Source organism: Mesocricetus auratus, unplaced genomic scaffold (genome assembly GCF_017639785.1).
Source record: "Mesocricetus auratus isolate SY011 unplaced genomic scaffold, BCM_Maur_2.0 Super-Scaffold_100003, whole genome shotgun sequence".
In the NCBI taxonomy this organism is placed as follows: domain Eukaryota; kingdom Metazoa; phylum Chordata; class Mammalia; order Rodentia; family Cricetidae; genus Mesocricetus; species Mesocricetus auratus.
In genome coordinates this window covers 45,541,127-45,558,378 of record NW_024429188.1, presented here as the reverse complement: position 1 = coordinate 45,558,378, position 17,252 = coordinate 45,541,127, and the positions used below count along the sequence as shown (strand labels likewise).

The 17,252-nt window shown below is 48.6% G+C and overlaps 1 protein-coding gene across 2 annotated transcripts in view; it reads right to left on the bottom strand.

Annotated features, from left to right (window-relative positions):
• Positions 1 to 17,252, bottom strand: part of Stard8 (StAR related lipid transfer domain containing 8) — a 78,252-nt gene that overhangs the window by 20,894 nt on the left and 40,106 nt on the right. Inside the window, exon 1 of one of the 2 annotated variants that reach the window (XM_040744236.1) lies at positions 12,481 to 12,613. The exons of the other annotated variant lie outside the window; for it this stretch is intronic. The gene's annotated coding sequence lies outside the window, so the exon portion shown is untranslated. Of the gene's footprint in view, positions 1 to 12,480; positions 12,614 to 17,252 lie in introns of those variants that run through there. 2 annotated transcript variants of the gene reach the window in all.

Genomic DNA, 17,252 nt, shown 5'->3' with positions numbered 1-17,252 from the left:
ATTTCAGTCTTGCCAAGATACTTCAGGCAGCCATACCAATTTGGGAGATATTCTGGTGATGCGGTAAATAGATACCTCTGTCAATGGCGATCCTTTGGCTTTATGGGTCAGTTAGAGAGGTGGCAGCTCCGGTGTGGAGTTCTATATATATGGGAATTACACAAGACCTCCACCACACTACTGTGCTTCCTCTCCCACTCCCCAAAGTAGTGGTGTGAGTCCTGGAAGTAGCTGTAAATAAGAAGACTCACATGAGCTGTGAGGTTAAGTAAATCCTGACTCACTGAGGCTGTTTGAGAACCTGGGTCCAGAGGCAGCCTGGCCTGTGGTCCCGTAGGCTAGCAATGGACACAGTAGGGCCAAAGCAGACAGCTGACATTCCTACTCAACCCAGGGTTTCCCTGTGACACTGAAGGTCAAAGCTGCCACCTGCTCTGTTGCAGTTGCACTATTAGCTTTCTTGCCCCCAAGGGCTCCTGTCCCCAACTTAATCCCAGGTGCTCTGACAAGGTCACCACTGACAAGGAACGACATTTGTTTTAATAAGCTATATGCTATTCTACCCATTCCAGTCCCCAGCCTAGAGGCAAGAGATGCCAACCAAACTAGTCTAAGGCAGAATCGAGAGCAGCAGTAACTGCTCTCCACTGCAGTATGGGCACAGACCTTTGGGCTGAAGGTCAGGCAGACCACCTTACAGTTTTAGCTCCCCTATCAATTTCTCAGGGAAGCCACTACCTCTCTTTGAACCTAGTTTCTCATCTTATAGTTGCTATTCCCCAACCTCTAGAGTCAGCGCTATGAATGGCAGTGGGTGGTTCAGCAGAGGAGCTGTCCGGGATTGTGGAGGAAGATGCATTCAGTCTTAGGTACCTCAGATGGCAACAGGAGGGAAGAGTTCTACTGATGTTCCTGCCTCAAAAGCCATCCAACACCTGGTCCTCTTGTTTTCTCCTACATACTGATTGAGTCATAAACTTCTACAGGTTTCCCATACACAACAAAAATCTAGATTCTCATGCCTAAAGTACTTCAGCCCTCTATGTTTCTAGTTTCCAGTCTCTCCTGGCAACAGGTTACCCTGCTAGCTTCTCCTCCCAAAGACTCCAGCCTTAACCTGGTCACTCTCCTATTTTGCAACCCAATCGGTTTCATTGCCCCAAACCTAGGGCAGAAATTGGCCTACTCTAAACAGACACCCAAGTCTCAGGCTAGACCGAGCCTTCCAACCCATGAAGCCTCCCCAGCTATCAACATTGGTCAATGTGTGAAGCTGTCTTCCCCATTTGACTGGTGACCCTATTTCATTGGGTTCTATTAGTGTGGGGGCTCCCAAAGCAGTGTGATAAGGAATCCTGAATGTTCTGGCAATGCCCAGACTGGAAGCTCTGCTTCCCAACTTCAGAGTGTCTGCGCTTCTGGCTCTAGCTTCTGTTATCTCCACAGCATGAAACAGAACTGATGATCTACCTGAAGTGCACAGCTGCCATACTTTAGGCAGCACTGCTTGACAGAATGCCATGCCCCAGGGCCGAAAGCAAAGAATCAGGGACCTCCATCCAGGTAGGAGAACAGAAAATGAAGTCTGCCTAAGGGTGGAGGCGTTCTATCCCGGGGAGCCTTTAGCTCTTCCACTTGGCTTAAGTACGGGCGATCACCTGAGGCTTTCAGGAGCACTCTTTACCTCCTCCTTCCCTCTTGGGTAGCAAAGCCTCGGCGTTCGCTTATTTTGACCCTGTGCCACCACCTCTTCATCCTACTCCCCTTGCCTATTTCCCTTTCCTCTTGCCGAAGCCAAATATAAACTCCTGGGCAGGAAATGCCTTAAAGGAGTCTGGCCCCACCCTGGGATCCAGAAAAAAAAACTGTCTCTGACAGAAAGGAAATGGGCCCGAAAGAAGTGACCTCTTCAAGAAGCAAGCAGGACATAGCTCCTCCCTTCAGCCCTGCAGCCAGCTAGCCAGAGAGAGGGCTGACAATGTGGGTGCTTGGGCCGTGGTAGAACCATAGGAAAGAGAACTTCAAATGGTGACTTACCAGCTGTGTAAGGCCGGACAGGAACAGCAGCGTGGGATAAGGTGGGAAGACCTGAAGATAACAGCGTTCTGTCCTGGTTTTGCTCCTTGTGAATGGACTGTGCTCATTAATGGCAATATGTATGACACCCAATTTAACTGTTTACAACAATGAGTAGCAGACAGTAGTAGTTACTTAAGAGTTACTGTGTTTCCGGCCAAGGACTATACCGATGGTACTCCTCAGCTTGCATAATTTCCCTGTGCCTCAGTGTCCTTATCTCTAAAATAGGGACGTAATCACAGAACTAACATGATGTTTTTGCAAAGGCCAAATGAAATAACAGCCCACTTATCTCGCATGTGTGGTGGAGGGTGTGTGCCTGGGTATTGGGGGTGCTCAAAATAGAGACAAGCACTGGCCTTCCACTCATCTCACTGGCCCTAACCTGTGCCCCCACCCACATGCCCAGTATGAACCCTTAGACTGAAGTATTTCCCACCCATGGGAAAAGCACTAGGTCACCTCACATTCCACTTGTTGGTCCCAACAACCCTGTCCAAATCAAGGAATGACTATTGCACAAGCACAAACCTGAGATTGTGAGAGGTCATGGCTCTTCTACTGGAGTACATATATAGAGCAAGAAACCTGCCTAAATGCCAGAACCCTTTCACTCTTGGATTTCCCCTCCAAGACCATTCCCTGTGAACTGTGGATGTATTCAAGTAATGGTACATGATCACTAGTAGCAGGACATATGCTAGGCACCGAGGTCTGAAAACACAACAAAAGCTGAGCTCTCCTGATGTATTTGGTCAGAGATGTTGTCTGGGCCATCCTACTCAGGAAAGCAGAGACGAAGACACACTGTCCTTTGAGGCACTCCTGAAGCTTGTTTTGGAGACAAGATAACAGGGGATAAATTCCAAAGCAGGGGAGCTAGTTCAGCCTAAGGAAGGAAGCTTTCAGCCCCCAAAGAGTCTGAGATGGGTAAACTTGGTGGGGGTGGGGAGGCTAGATGTTCTGGACAACTACCCCACCCACATAATCCCAATACAAGCATGGACTACATGAGTTGGAGGGATCTCACGAGTGTTAATCCACCCAGTCTTCTGCCTGCCCCCACCCACCCACACTTTCTAAATAATGCAACTTGTTGTCAAGACAGTACATTAAAATGTCTCTTCTTCCCCAGTGACACCCAGCAGCCTGCTCCTCACCCTCAGTGCGAGAAGGTGCTAATAAAGCAGACCTAGTGCTGATGCCAGAACCACCCCCAAATCCCTCCTGCGGGCCCTTCCCAACTCCAGTGAGGCTCTATTTTAGTCTCTAACCCAAGACTTCATGTTTTTCCTCCTTCTACCTTAGAGATGGGGTGGGGAGCAGAGTCGGTGGGCGAGTGATCTGGGGACTGACTTCCCAGAAAAATGAGATGCTTCTAGATATGATGAGCATTTGGAGGGAGAAGATAGACCCAAACCAATGCCCTTGCCTCTAGTCCAAGCATCTAGAAAGAGTCAGTCATTAAGGTTACAGAAGGGTATAGTCAGAATACCTGGAACCTCAGTTGTCTGAATTTGGACGTGTCTTTCCTTTAACTGCTCCTCACTCATCTTCTTTATATGCAATAGCTCTAATTGCATTATGGAATTTTCACAGGGGCTAAGTTTGGTAAAAATGTGTCAAGGATATGGAAGAGGTCACAATCATCATCATTATCACCGTCTGTTGCAGTGGCACACATGCCACCAAAGATGGCCAGAGGAAGGAGCCCTATCAATACTACAAGAGAAATTTCATAGATGTGACAGAATTTGAAGTCATAGGAAATTCAGACCCAATGTATGGAGGTGGCTATGCTAGAGACCTGCACAACCCCCAGATCAGTGAAAAACAGCAAATAAGGCTGCACCAAGTACTACAATAGCAGAACGATTTTATTTATATAGTTGGACAGAATACTCAGCAACATTGGGAGGTAGGTGCATGTCTCCTCATTGTTGGCAAATGCAAGCTCAGAGACATCTAGCAACCCAGGGCTTTTTCCAAGACTATCAAAACAGAGCTCGTGTTCTTCCCAACATCCTCTTGCTCTGGACACCTGTGTACAGAACATTGCTCTACTCTAGGCCTTTCCCCCATATTCCATTCTTCCCTTTCCTTTCTTTCTTTTTGACAGGGTCCAATATATCCCAAGCCGGCATCAGATTTGCTATGTAGCTGAGGACCAACCTCCAACCCCTGATCCTCCTGCTCCAGATCCCAAGTGCAGAGAATTGTGTACACAGGACCTCATGCATGCCAGGCAAATATATTATCAACTGAGCCACATCCCCAGACTCTTTATTTTCGTCCATTGAGAAGGTCCTGCTGGGATACAAGCTGCATGAACCACGTGTTTAGATCCAAGCCCTTGCTACAGCGTCCCTGACCCTGCCCAACCTGATTTGACCTCAGCCTGCAGCAAAATGGTGGGCTACTAGTACATACTTCAGACAGGCCAGGCTTTGGCCGGCCCAGATAAAGAACAGGAAATCCCAGGCCACCTCCCCTGGAGGTCACTCCTTCTACCACAGGAACAGAGCTGCAGCCTAGGCAGAGGCTCCTCTGTGGTGAGGAAGCTGCCGAGTCAGCCTCAGCTGCCTTGAGTGCCGGGTGTGGTTTGAGTAAAACAGGGAGAGCTGAGTATTGAGACCTAAGTTCCAAATCTTGCCTCCTTAGAAACTGTTCCCTTCCCCTCCTGAGTCTCAGATGGGTTTGCCAAAGATCACACTGAAGGGATCAGGCAGCTACTTCACTGTGGTGTTCTGAGACCACAGAGGGACTATGGAAGTGAAAGGACCCTAGAAACCAAAGAGATGGTACTGGTTGCTGTCATCATCGCTTGCCACAGGAAGGAATGACTGAGTTGGTATTTCTCTCTGCCTGTTTCAATCTTAGAGTCCCTACTGCAGGCATGGCTTACACCCATTTCTGGCTTCAGTACTCCCTAAAACACCCCCCTTTCCTTCCTTCCCACCAGCTGCAGAGGGCAAATGGTGGAAAAGCAGTGTTCAAAGCCCCCCACTCACCCAGGCAATATTATAATCAGCACATTTAGTTGAATATCTACTCTTAACAACATGTCATCTGTCGAGGAAGAGGACAGACACCAAGAGAAAGACCTTGCTTTCCAAGGGTCCCCCCAATTTTGTAGATTGGACCTAAACAATCAACCACTTGGGCAGGACTGTATAAGGTGTCTCAGCTCAAGATTCTGGGGCCTCAGTGTCTGCCTGGTGGGATCATCAGAGAGGGATTATTAAAATAGTCATCCTGAGAAAATGTGGTACATTTATACAACAGAGTACTACTCAGTGGAAAAAAACAATGGAATCTTGAAATTCGCAGGCAAATGGATAGAACTAGAAGAAACCATCCTGAGTGAGGTAACCCAGTCACAAAAAGACAAAAATGATATGTACTCACTCATATATGGTTTTTAGACATAAAGGAAAGGATTACCAGCTTACAATCCATACCTCCAGAGAAGCTAGGAAACAAGGAGGACCCTAAGAGAGACATACGTGGTCCCCCGGTGAAGGGGAAACGGACAAGATCTCCCGAACTAATTGGGAATATGGGGGGAGGAAGTTAGAATTTTTGAGAAGGGGAGAAGAGGAGGGGAGAGGAGGACATGACAGAGCAGGATAGTTGAGTCAGGGGAAGAATAGAGGAGAGCAAGAAAAGAGATACCATGATAGAGGGAGCAATTATAGGTTTAAAGAGAAATCTGGCACTAGGGAAATGTCCAGAGATCTACATAGTTGAACCCAATTAAGAATTTAATTAATAGTGGAGAAGCTACCTTAAATGTCCTTCTGCGATAATAAGGTTGATGACTACCTTATATGCTATCCTAGAGCCTTTATCCAGTAGCTGATGGAAGCAGAAGCAGACACCCACAGCTAAACACTAAGCTGAACTCTGGAATCCAGTTGCAGAGAGGGAGGAGTCACCACCCTCAAGGGGACAAGACCAGGCTGGAGAAACCCACAGAAACAGCTGACCTGAACAAAGAATTGCTCATGGACCCCAGACTGAAAGCTGGGAAACCAGCATAGGACTGTTCCAGGCCCCCTGAACAAGGATATCAGTTTGGAGGTCTGGTTAATTTATGGGACCTCTCCCCATCCCGACCCATCATTCCCACAGATCTTTTGCAGAGTGGTGACAAGTTGTCCCAGCTGTCAGGAATGTCTTCTAGACAAAAGCTCCTCTTTGGCTGGCCAGCACCAGAACTCAAAATTTTCCTTCTCCAAGGAGAAGCTCCTTCTTTGGGGTCCACTGTCTCCATAGTCTGACCACCAAAGCGGTAGTGGATCAGTATTTATTTATCCATAGTACACAAATGGACTTTGGGAGCCCATTCCACATAGAGGGATACTCTCTCAGCCTAGACACACAGGGGAGGGCCTAGGCCCTGCTGCAAATGATATGACAGACTTTGAAGATTCCCCCATGGAAGACCTCACCCTCCCTGCGGAGCAGAAAGGGAATGGGATAGGGGGTTGGTGGGGGGCAGGGGAGGAGGGGAGGGAGAGGGAACTGGGATTGACATGTAAAAGAAGCTTGTTTCTAATTTAAATTATAAAAGAAATAATAAAATAAAATAGCTGTCCTGAAAGGTTCAGAGTAAAAGTAAACAGGGGAGAATTGGGTATATCCCACTGCAGAAGGGGCCACAAATAGCAGCATATAGAGGGGACAACGGTGAGGCTGAGGAGGAGGCTGAACCAGGCCCAAAAGGAATATTTGCAGAAACTGAGATATTTAGGCTGGAGAAAACAGAGGATCTGTTCTCAGTGTCCAGATTTCTGAAGACAGAGAGAAAAGGAGGTTCTAGGTATTTTCAAGGGGCAGAACTGGGTCTCGGGGTTACAAGTTAAAAGGAGATAACTATCACGTTCAACAGCAGACAAAACTTGCAGTCATCCCACTGATGGGAAGCAACAGTTTACAACTTACATTGCTCCAGGGTGCTGAAGCCAGGTGAATAGTAACTAGACGAGCTCAGGGGGAGAGAGTCGAGCTTCTGAAAGTGTGGGCCTTGTGTCCTCTAAAGGCCCTTCTTCCCCGGACTGTGTTTGCATAGCTACCTCTAGGGGAGACTGTGAGAAAAAAAATAAAGGTGACTGGCACAGGCCAAGCCCTCCCTAATTCCTACAGAGTCCTGAGATCTCAGGAACACCTCGGGCTCATATTCCCCAGAGGGAAAAGTCACTCATTAACTTGTGACTGAATGGGTCAGAGGGATACCTCCCAGGACAGATGCAAACATGGGGAGGAGCTAGGCAGTAGACTGCCCAGGCCTGAGAGAACTCCAGCTGTGACCCGTGCTGGACTCAGGCATCCTAACCTGACCCAGGCCATGGGAGTTTAGCGGCTGGGCCTGGGAGAATTTGTAGCCAGACCTATATCACCCTGTAGATAAGCAAAAGGTGTTAAGTGGAAACACATGCTTGCACAGCTGGAAGGGGGATGGGAAATCCTCAGTCCCTATATCTGCCCCACCCAATTTATAGATGTAGAAATTGAGGCCCAGGGGTAACACATGCATTTTCCTGAAGTCACCCAGAGTCAGAAACAGAGGCCAAGTTTCTGACTCTATTAGACACACAGGGTTCATTAAATGTTGGTTCCTCTGTTGTGTCTGAAACTATAAAAAAGTGCTTGTGTCCTAGAACTTTCTAAATCGTGTCTGGGTTTTGACCTGACTCTTCCCACCTCCCACTCCCTGTCCAGATACAGGTTTTCGGTGAAAGACTTTTTCTTCCACACCAGAGACCCTCAGTCTCTCAGCTAACTGGCTCCAGACCTACCCCTTCCCCCTTCCCAGCTCAGCAACATTTGGGATTGGACATTGGGCCTCACACATGCTGCGTAGGTATGAGAGCTGAGGCCCCCCTCTCTCTTTCTCTCTCTCTCTCTCTCTCTCTCTCTCTCTCTCTCTCTCTCTCTCTCTCTCTCTCTCTCTCTCTCATTTTGAGGCAAGGTTGTCTGGATGGCTTTTGAACTTACTCGGCACTCCAGGCAAGCCTTCAAATTACTATCCTTCTGCCATGACATCCTGAGTAGCTAGGATTACAAGCCTGTGCTACCAGACTTATTTCTTGTTCTTTAAGGCTCATGGAAACACCTCAGTCACTTTCTGACTCTAATGCCTACACAAAACTCAATGACATCTAATAGAGTATACGTACTTGAAACAATAGGACTAACTACTTCTGTTTGTTCAAACATAGAACAGAGGGGCAGAATTTTAATTAGCTCCAGAAGTTATCATAACTGGATATTTGTCAATAATCCCTCTGAGAGGAGGTAAAAGTTTAAGATGGGTTCCCTTTAAGGCTTGGAGTGGACAGGGAGTTAGTTAATAGCCATTCTGTAGAGGTGACTTTCCAAGGTGGTTATTATGTGGCTCAATCATTAACCAAGCAGTGGCAGGACCCCAGGCTTGTTGGAAAGGGGCCACGACTTTCCCAAGGACAGCCCAAGAGCAAGAAGCTATAGCCAGGCAGGACATTCCAGGGGTCTTTCTCTCCCTGACAAGACAGCCTGCAGTGGGGTAGATGAGGGTAGAGGCCTCACCCTGCTCACTTAGGGCTGGAGGAGGGCTGGCCCGGAAATGGAGGAAGTCAGCACACCCTTAATGGGGAAGGAGGGAAAAGAGAGACCGTGAAGGGTTTTTATCATAAATGAAAGAGGAAGCTCCAAGCTGGGCTTTGGTGATTAGATGACAAGCTGGGAAAGACGCTCATCCTGAATGCATCCTGTTTTGCTTCAAATTGGCCTCAGGGTCCCAGAGCTGGGAGGGGCCTGGAAAGAGAGCAGCCTCCCAGGAATTCTCCCAGGCCTGCTGACCTCAAACTCCTGGGTGGCCTCTGAGCACAGGAGGCTAGTGGGAATTAAATCTCTCCTTTGCTACTAGAGGAATGAAGGCAGAGTTTCTACAAGAAGCTTCTACAGGTCATCGTGGGCTCAGGAGCTCCAATGGCAGTTAACATCTGCTACTGGCAATGTTGCTGGCATCTGGAAAATGAAGATCCCAAGCTCTGTAAACCTTCTAGCCTCTCCTCTATAGTTCAGATCAAATGTCACCCACTCATCAGTCACCTTCTCCTCAGCCGAAAGCAATTCCCCTCTGGTCTGAACTCTAGAGCAAAACAATGGGAAATGTGAATACTAACCAAACTTCTGGTGACACTAAGGGACTAGGTTTGGTGTCATGATGATACTGTGGTTATTTTGTTACAAATCCTTATCTTTTAGAAAGATGTATTGACACATTTTTAGATGAACGGATATCATGTCTGAGATTTGTTTCAAAGTAACAAGAAAAGGAGTGAAGTAACTAGGGGTATGGTCACTTGAGATCTGATTACACCATTGTTTCTCTTTTTAAAATATGTTTAAAATCCCCCAAGAGGGTTTAAACCACTAAACCCCTAAACTGGATGGCAGATTACCTGTGGGTCCTCCATGAGAGCTAGTCTCAAGCCTGAGTTTAATGACTAGTCATCTATACAGCAGCTTGTAGCTTACAAAGTACTTAGCAATGAATTCTCTCATTTAAACCGGTGAAGGGGACAACAGAAAGAAACTGGGGATTGGAGGCATTGGGAGAACAAGAGACTAGATTCAGACCTCCATGTGTCTAGCCTTCCAGTCCCCGTGTTCTGTGTTCTGTGGCACCGTGGACTGCTGAAGAACTAATATTGGGCTCTCAGATCCCTGTGTGTGGCTGCCACAGACAGGAACAGCAAGTGCTCAGCATGCAAGTCCTCAACATGGAGGGAACTCAATACACAAACTCTGCACTCCACACTTGTGCCTGTGGCCCAGACTGGGGGCCTCTAATCCACTGCCCCATATCTACAAGGACTCATGTCCCTAAGTGCACACACGAGCCCAGGCCCGGAGTCACAAATGAATAAAGCATTAATAAACCCTTGACACCAACAACCGCATGACTAGCACTGTGCTCAAAACTCTCATCAGGGGTTGTGGTGTGGGAGGGAACTTAAAACTCCCCAATGGCTAAGGCATACCTCAGTACTGGAGTGATGCCTAGAATGCACCAGACCCAGGGTTCCAGCACCAGATTAAAACAACCCCCACCCCCAGGTCCTCACAGACCTTAAGACATTGAGGAGCCCATGCCTCCTATTCCAAACCCTGAAATCATCGACACCCTCACCCTGAGCAGCTAAGTAGCCCAAGGACATAAGGCTTGATCTTACCCAAATCGGGAGCTCAAAGAAGTTTTCTGTTTTACTCAAGAATAAAGCAACTCCTTCTTTCAGTCCAAGACCACTTTTCCATCCTTCCCTAAGAACTTGCCACTCATGGGGCCCACATTATCCATGGCTGGAACAAGGAGCTCCAGAAGTTAGCTAACAAAAGGCAAAGAAGTATCTTGGCCCGACACTCCCCCTCCTTCCCTTGTGAATGTCTTGCTTTCATGTCCCTTCTGCTCCAGAGGTTTTAAAATTTCAATACAGATGGACATCCAGAGATGGTAGAATGGGTAAATATGAGCAAAGTACAATAGCCTGCATGTATGGAAATATTATAACAACATTCGTTATTTTGATGCTAAAAACTTAATAAGGATACAGAAACAGAAGGTCAAAGTTTGGGCCTTTCTTTTTCTCCCCTGCTCCAGCTTTGGAAGTATTAAGGCATCATCTTTACAAGACTCATTGCGCCCTCCTCGGCATCTACACAAGGTACGCAGGCCACTTTGCCATCTTTACATCTCTAGCCATCATCTACAGGCATCTCTCGAAGGCAGACGGGACCCGTAGATGCTCACAGAGGCTTGGTATTCTTCAAAGAGCTGTTTGCAACATGGAAGGAGGACAAATGAGCAAGGGAGAGCAACCTCTTTTCAGTCTGTTGTTTCTCAGCCCTATCTGGAGAGGTTCAAGGAGCAGAAATTCCAAGACCAGAGCTCTGAAGTAAGGACCAACACCAGGTACCCAGCGAAATGGCAGCCACAACCTCAGGATGAAAACTTTACCCCCAGCCCTCCCCGCCCCCCCCAATATCATTTTCCCCATTCTATTCCTCCCACTTCTACCACTCGCCTAGACACCACCTGAAGTCATCTCAACGCCTTGGGCTGCCCACCTCCAGTCCCCACAAAAGGAATGTGCCCCTTTCATCCCGGGACGGTGAAAGCAAGAGAAAACCCAGACAGCAAGGATACACACAACACAGGCAGGGACTGCTACCCTTAGAGTGGGTGTGGGCGCTGGTGGTGCAGCCCGAGTCAGGGTTTGAAAATAGCCCTGGGTGATTCATTACCCTCTCTTCCCAGGATTACTGGGTACTCTGAGTGAGACCCAAGCAAATTAGGGCAGCAATACTTTGGCCGAACGTCATGTCTAAGTACAATCTCTGGGGTCCCCAAAGTGAGAAACCTAGTGTCTGGAAGAAAAGTCCCATCCCTCCTCACCTTTATTCTGACTGCTAGCTCACCCACAGTAGTTTTCTAGCTAGTCTAGCTGCATAATCATCAACAGACTCGCCAACCGCTTACTCCAGTCGCCCCAAGTGTCTCGGAGACCCTCTGTCTTTATTTACCAGTTAGGGGACTGGGCCAAGGCACCAAGCTAGCCATGTCAGAGCTGAAGAGACTGGATCTTCAGATAACGAAATCTAGCTGCCAATTGAAAACACCAGACACTCACGAAAGCATGACTCGCCTAAGGTCACATGAACTGGCGGAACCCCGGTTTCCTGAGTGGTAATTCAGAGCTGAACTTGAGCAAGTATTGGAGGAGACTAACTACCCAAGTTAGAGCTCCCCCCAAACTTCCATGTAATGTAATATCCTTTCATCTGAGCTTTCCTAACCTAAACTTATGTGGGACTCCATGGCAAACTGAGTCCCAAAAAGATGAGACATATCCAATAATATTTATTAACTTGCTCAACGCAGCTACCTCGAAGACAGTACACTCCCAAACTCTGTGCAGGTGGGAAGGTAGTGAGGAGGGCGGGCGGGAGGGCAGGGAGGGGGTCTGGAAAGTTCAAGGGGCCGAGGCCTTCCTGGAAATGCCCCCCAAGTAGGAAGGTAGAGTGGGAGTGCCCCCCACTGAGTCCCCAGGAAGGCCTTGGCGCCAGTCAGGCCCGGGGTCCTCAGGCCGCCAGACTGGCCCCCATTTGCGGGGCTCCGATGGGAGAGTAGCGCCGGCGCGCTCAGGAGTCCCCAGTTTCGATAACTCTGAACCCCTGTCCCTAAGCAAAGGCCGCTCGGCTACTTCCCTTCCTGTCTCCCGCGTCCTCAGCCCAGCTGAACTGCCTTGAGATCGGCGGGACCAGAGCTCCAAGGAGGCTAGGCTGGCCACCGGATCCCATGCCCCCCCCCCCCCGTCTGTCTGAGTGTCCCCCTGATGTCGCCCCAACTCTTACTTGGCAGCCGTGTCCACACAGAGGCGAAGGGACGGGAGGCGAGAGCGGGCAGGGCTGTTAGATGAGGACACGCGTGGAGCCAGGGGTAACGGTGCCAGCCAGAACAGCAGCTGCGGCAGCTGCTTAGCCGTTGTCAACCGGACTCCACTCGCCGCGCAGGTGGGGAGGGAGGGAGCGTCTGCGAGTAAGCTACAGAGGTGCTCCGCCCACCTACAGGTCCCTAGACCAATGAGGGCTCAGTGCTCTCCCCCCACCCCAGTCTCCCCAGAAAGCGGCCCAAATAGGGTGGGCGGGGCTCTGCCAGTCAGTTCCTCCAATGCCCTGAGCCCATGCCTCTCCCTCAGGTCACACCGCTGGAGCCAGGAGGCACAAGCCCAGGGCCCAAGACAGAGCTTGAAGGAGTAGAGCTTGAAGGAGTAGAGCTTAAAGGAGCGAGCTAGCCAGGCACATAGACTTATATTTGAGTTCTGAGTGTGTCTGGCATTTGCATGCAGGCTTCAAATATAAATGCCATGTGCAAGAGACGTTAGTTTAAATTACTTATTCAGGATAATTTATATTAAGTCCAGAAGAGTGCTTTGGTGAGACACACAATTAGAGACAACCAAGTGAGGAGGGAAGAAACCCCAAATATAACCAGGAAGTTGTCATTCCTACCTTATTCAGGCACCAGCATTCTGCAACCTCCCCAATATCAACCTCTGCCCACTTGCGAGTCCAAACTCTACTTCCATATAGAAACACATGTGGAACTTAGGACACCGAAGTTAACTACAACAGGAGAGCCCTTCCAGGAATCCTGAAACCAAATACCCCCAGGAAGCCTGTTCAAATTTAGTAAAAAAAAAACAAAAACAAAAACCAGTGTTTAAGAATTGGCTTCTGTTAAACGCACACACACAGACACACACACACAGACACACACACACACACACAATACAAGTAGTTTATTTTCCTGAAAAAGAAAAAAGAATTGGTTTCTGACTCGGGCGTTGGTGGCTCACGCCTTTAATCCCATCACTCAGGAGGCCGAGGCAGGGGGATCTCTGTGAGTTCAAGGCCAGCCTGATCTTCAAAGAGAGTTCCAGGACAGCCTCCAAAAACTACAGAGAAACTTTGTATCAAAAGAAAAATTGGTTTCTTCCTTTGCCTTCTCTGTGAAGTTTCCATGTAAATTGACAACCTTAATTTTACTATGAAATTGAGGACTCCTATTTACTCAGGGCTAGGAGTATCCAAGCTCTCAGGGCACTGCAACTATGTTTACAATGACAGAAGCTAAAAGGAGGTGACTTATTCTGGACTACTCAGCAAACCCATGGCAGGCCAATACTTGCACATTGTCATTTTCTCCATACCTAATAGATGAGCAGAATGGAGCTAAGGTCATTAGACTACAGGAACTGCAACTATCTCACTGGATTGCTAGAGCATCCAACAGAGCAGTTTGCTCAAGGTCATTGGAGGCCATGACAGAACCAGGCAACCTGCCTCCAGTCTACTGGGCCAAACACATTCCCCACCTTCTTTTCTGGCTAGCCAAGCAAAGGAGTGACAACAAAGGAAGGCAACCCCCAGTGTGTGATCTCCCCCAGTGTGTGATCTCCCCCAGTGTGATCTCCCCAGTGTGTGATCTCCCCCAGTGTGTGATCTCCCCCAGTGTGTGATCTCCCCCAGTGTGTGATCTCCCCCAGTGCCAGTGTGTGATCTCCCCCAGTGTGTGATCTCCCCCAGTATGTGATCTCCCCCAGTGTGATCTCCCCCAGTGTGTGATCTCCCCCAGTGTGTGATCTCCCCCAGTGTGTGATCTCCCCCAGTGTGTGATCTCCCCCAGTGTGATCTCCCCAGTGTGTGATCTCCCCCAGTGTGTGATCTCCCCCAGTGTGTGATCTCCCCCAGTGCCAGTGTGTGATCTCCCCCAGTGTGTGATCTCCCCCAGTGTGTGATCTCCCCTAGTGTGTGATCTCCCCTAGTGCCAGTGTGTGATCTCCCCCAGTGTGTGATCTCCCCCAGTGCCAGTGTGTGATCTCTCCCAGTGTGTGATCTCCCCCAGTGTGTGATCTCCCCCAGTGTGTGATCTCCCCAGTGTGTGGTCTCCCCTAGTGTGTGATCTCCCCAGTGTGTGATCTCCCCTAGTATGTGATCTCCCCTAGTGTGTGATCTCCCCCAGTGTGTGATCTCCCCCAGTGTATGGTCTCCCCCAGTGCCAGTGTGTGATCTCCCCCAGTGTGTGATCTCCGCCAGTGTGTGATCTCCCCCAGTGTGTGATCTCTCCCAGTGTGTGATCTCCCCTAGTGTGTGATCTCCCCTAGTGTGTGATCTCCCCTAGTGCCAGTGTGTGATCTCCCCCAGTGTGTGATCTCCCCCAGTGCCAGTGTGTGATCTCTCCCAGTGTGTGATCTCCCCCAGTGTGTGATCTCCCCCAGTGTGTGATCTCCCCAGTGTGTGGTCTCCCTAGTGTGTGATCTCCCCAGTGTGTGATCTCCCTAGTATGTGATCTCCCCTAGTGTGTGATCTCCCCCAGTGTGTGATCTCCCCAGTGTATGGTCTCCCCAGTGCCAGTGTGTGATCTCCCCCAGTGTGTGATCTCCCCCAGTGTGTGATCTCCCCAGTGTGTGATCTCCCCCAGTGTGTGATCTCCCCCAGTGTGTGATCTCCCCCAGTGTGTGATCTCCCCTAGTGCCAGTGTGTGATCTCCCCCAGTGTGTGATCTCTCCCAGTGCCAGTGTGTGATCTCCCCCAGTGTGTGATCTCTCCCAGTGTGTGATCTCCCCTAGTGTGTGATCTCCCCTAGTGTGTGATCTCCCCCAGTGTGTGATCTCCCCCAGTGTGTGATCTCCCCCAGTGTGTGATCTCCCCCAGTGTGTGATCTCCCCTAGTGCCAGTGTGTGATCTCCCCCAGTGTGTGATCTCTCCCAGTGCCAGTGTGTGATCTCCCCAGTGTGTGATCTCCCCAGTGTGTGATCTCCCCCAGTGTGTGATCTCCCTAGTGTGTGATCTCCCCAGTGCCAGTGTGAGATCTCCCCCAGTGTGTGATCTCCCCCAGTGTGTGATCTCCCCTGGTGTATGATCTCCCCAGTGTGTGATCTCCCCAGTGTGTGATCTCCCCAGTGTGTGATCTCCCCAGTGTGTGATCTCCCCTAGTGCCAGTGTGTGATCTCCCCCAGTGTGTGATCTCTCCCAGTGCCAGTGTGTGATCTCCCCCAGTGTGTGATCTCCCCCAGTGCCAATGTGTGATCTCCCCCGGTGTATGATCTCCCCCAGTGTGTGATCTCCCCCAGTGTGATCTCCCCCAGTGTGTGATCTCCCCTAGTGTGTGATCTCCCCCAGTGTGTGATCTCCCCCAGTGTGTTCTCTCTACTCTTCTCAACAGAAGGGCTACAACTGGTATCTTCTGACAATTTTGTTCAAGTGAGCCAGGTCTCCACACATCTGAAGTGTGGTTATAGCCTGTACCAGGAGGCTAGAACCCTCGAGATGTATAGGAAGCCTCTTTCCTAAGGCTAGGTTGCATATATTATTGTAAACATGCTTCAGGGTCTGAATTGAAGCCCAATGTGTATTGCTTGTGCACAATGGACTTAAAGTGGGGAATGTGCCATAGTCTGATCCCTAAGAACAAGAAACCATGTCAGAGCTGACCTTATCTACCCAGTGGACTGAGCACAATGTTTTCAGGAGTTTCCTAGTAGGTGAAGAAATGTTGAAAGACATTTAGGGATAACCATGAATAAGTTACAAGCATCCGAATAATGGGAAACCCAAGTTAACATTTAGTAGATACTACTTTTTAGACAGGTTCTGTATTTGTAGCCCAGGTTGCCCTCAAAGTCACATTGTTCTTGCTTCAGCCTCCTAAATGCTAGGATTATAGGTTTGTGCCAGCACCTGTAATTCACTAGGTTGTTCTAACTGTGCTAAGATAGTTTGGGTTCTGAAATGTGTGTGGGGGATGTATACAAGTGTGCCCATGTGTGTGGAGACTAGAGAGCAACCTCCAATGTCATTCTTCAGGTGCTGCCTACCTTCTTTCATTTGCAGACAAGGCCTTTTAGTGGCCTGGGACCGATTGGCTAGACTCACCCTGCTGACCAGCAAGCCCCCGGGATCCACATGCCTCCATGTCCCCAGTGCTGGGATTATAAATCCACCATCATACACAGAAGATTTTATGTGAGTTCTGGAATAGAACTCTGGTCCTCATGCTTGTTACTAACCCAGCCATCGCCCCAGCCCCTGTTTGTTTGTTTGTGTGTTTGTTTTGATTTGTTTTAAGTAATAAAACCAGAAACTGCAAAGGGTCAAAGTACAAAAAGCACCAACAATATAAAACAGCATGAAAAAAAAAACTACAAAACCTAGAAAATGCTATAAATACAACACCAGTTCCACAGTGCCTGACATGCTTAATGACAACATTTTTTCGTTGCAACACACTCTCTCTTTAGAAACCCACACCCACATCTTGGGTATGTACTGTCCTTTTTCTTTAAATGCCTCTCTCTTCCCTAATGCCTGCACTTAAATACATGTTAAAACATTTCTCTTAACAAACACCAACTTTGATTCAAAAACAAAAGAAAAATTTTGATGAATGAGTGAACATAATAATTAAAGAAAACTTTAGTCCTAACATTTATAATACACAATCATGCTACTTTGAAATAGCTCAAGGATCATTTCTTTGGTTCTTAAAAAACTCCCTCTTTTATCACAAGAACTTCAGAAAGAAGCGAGTTCAGCCTCTTCATAGGGACAACATAGTTCAACAG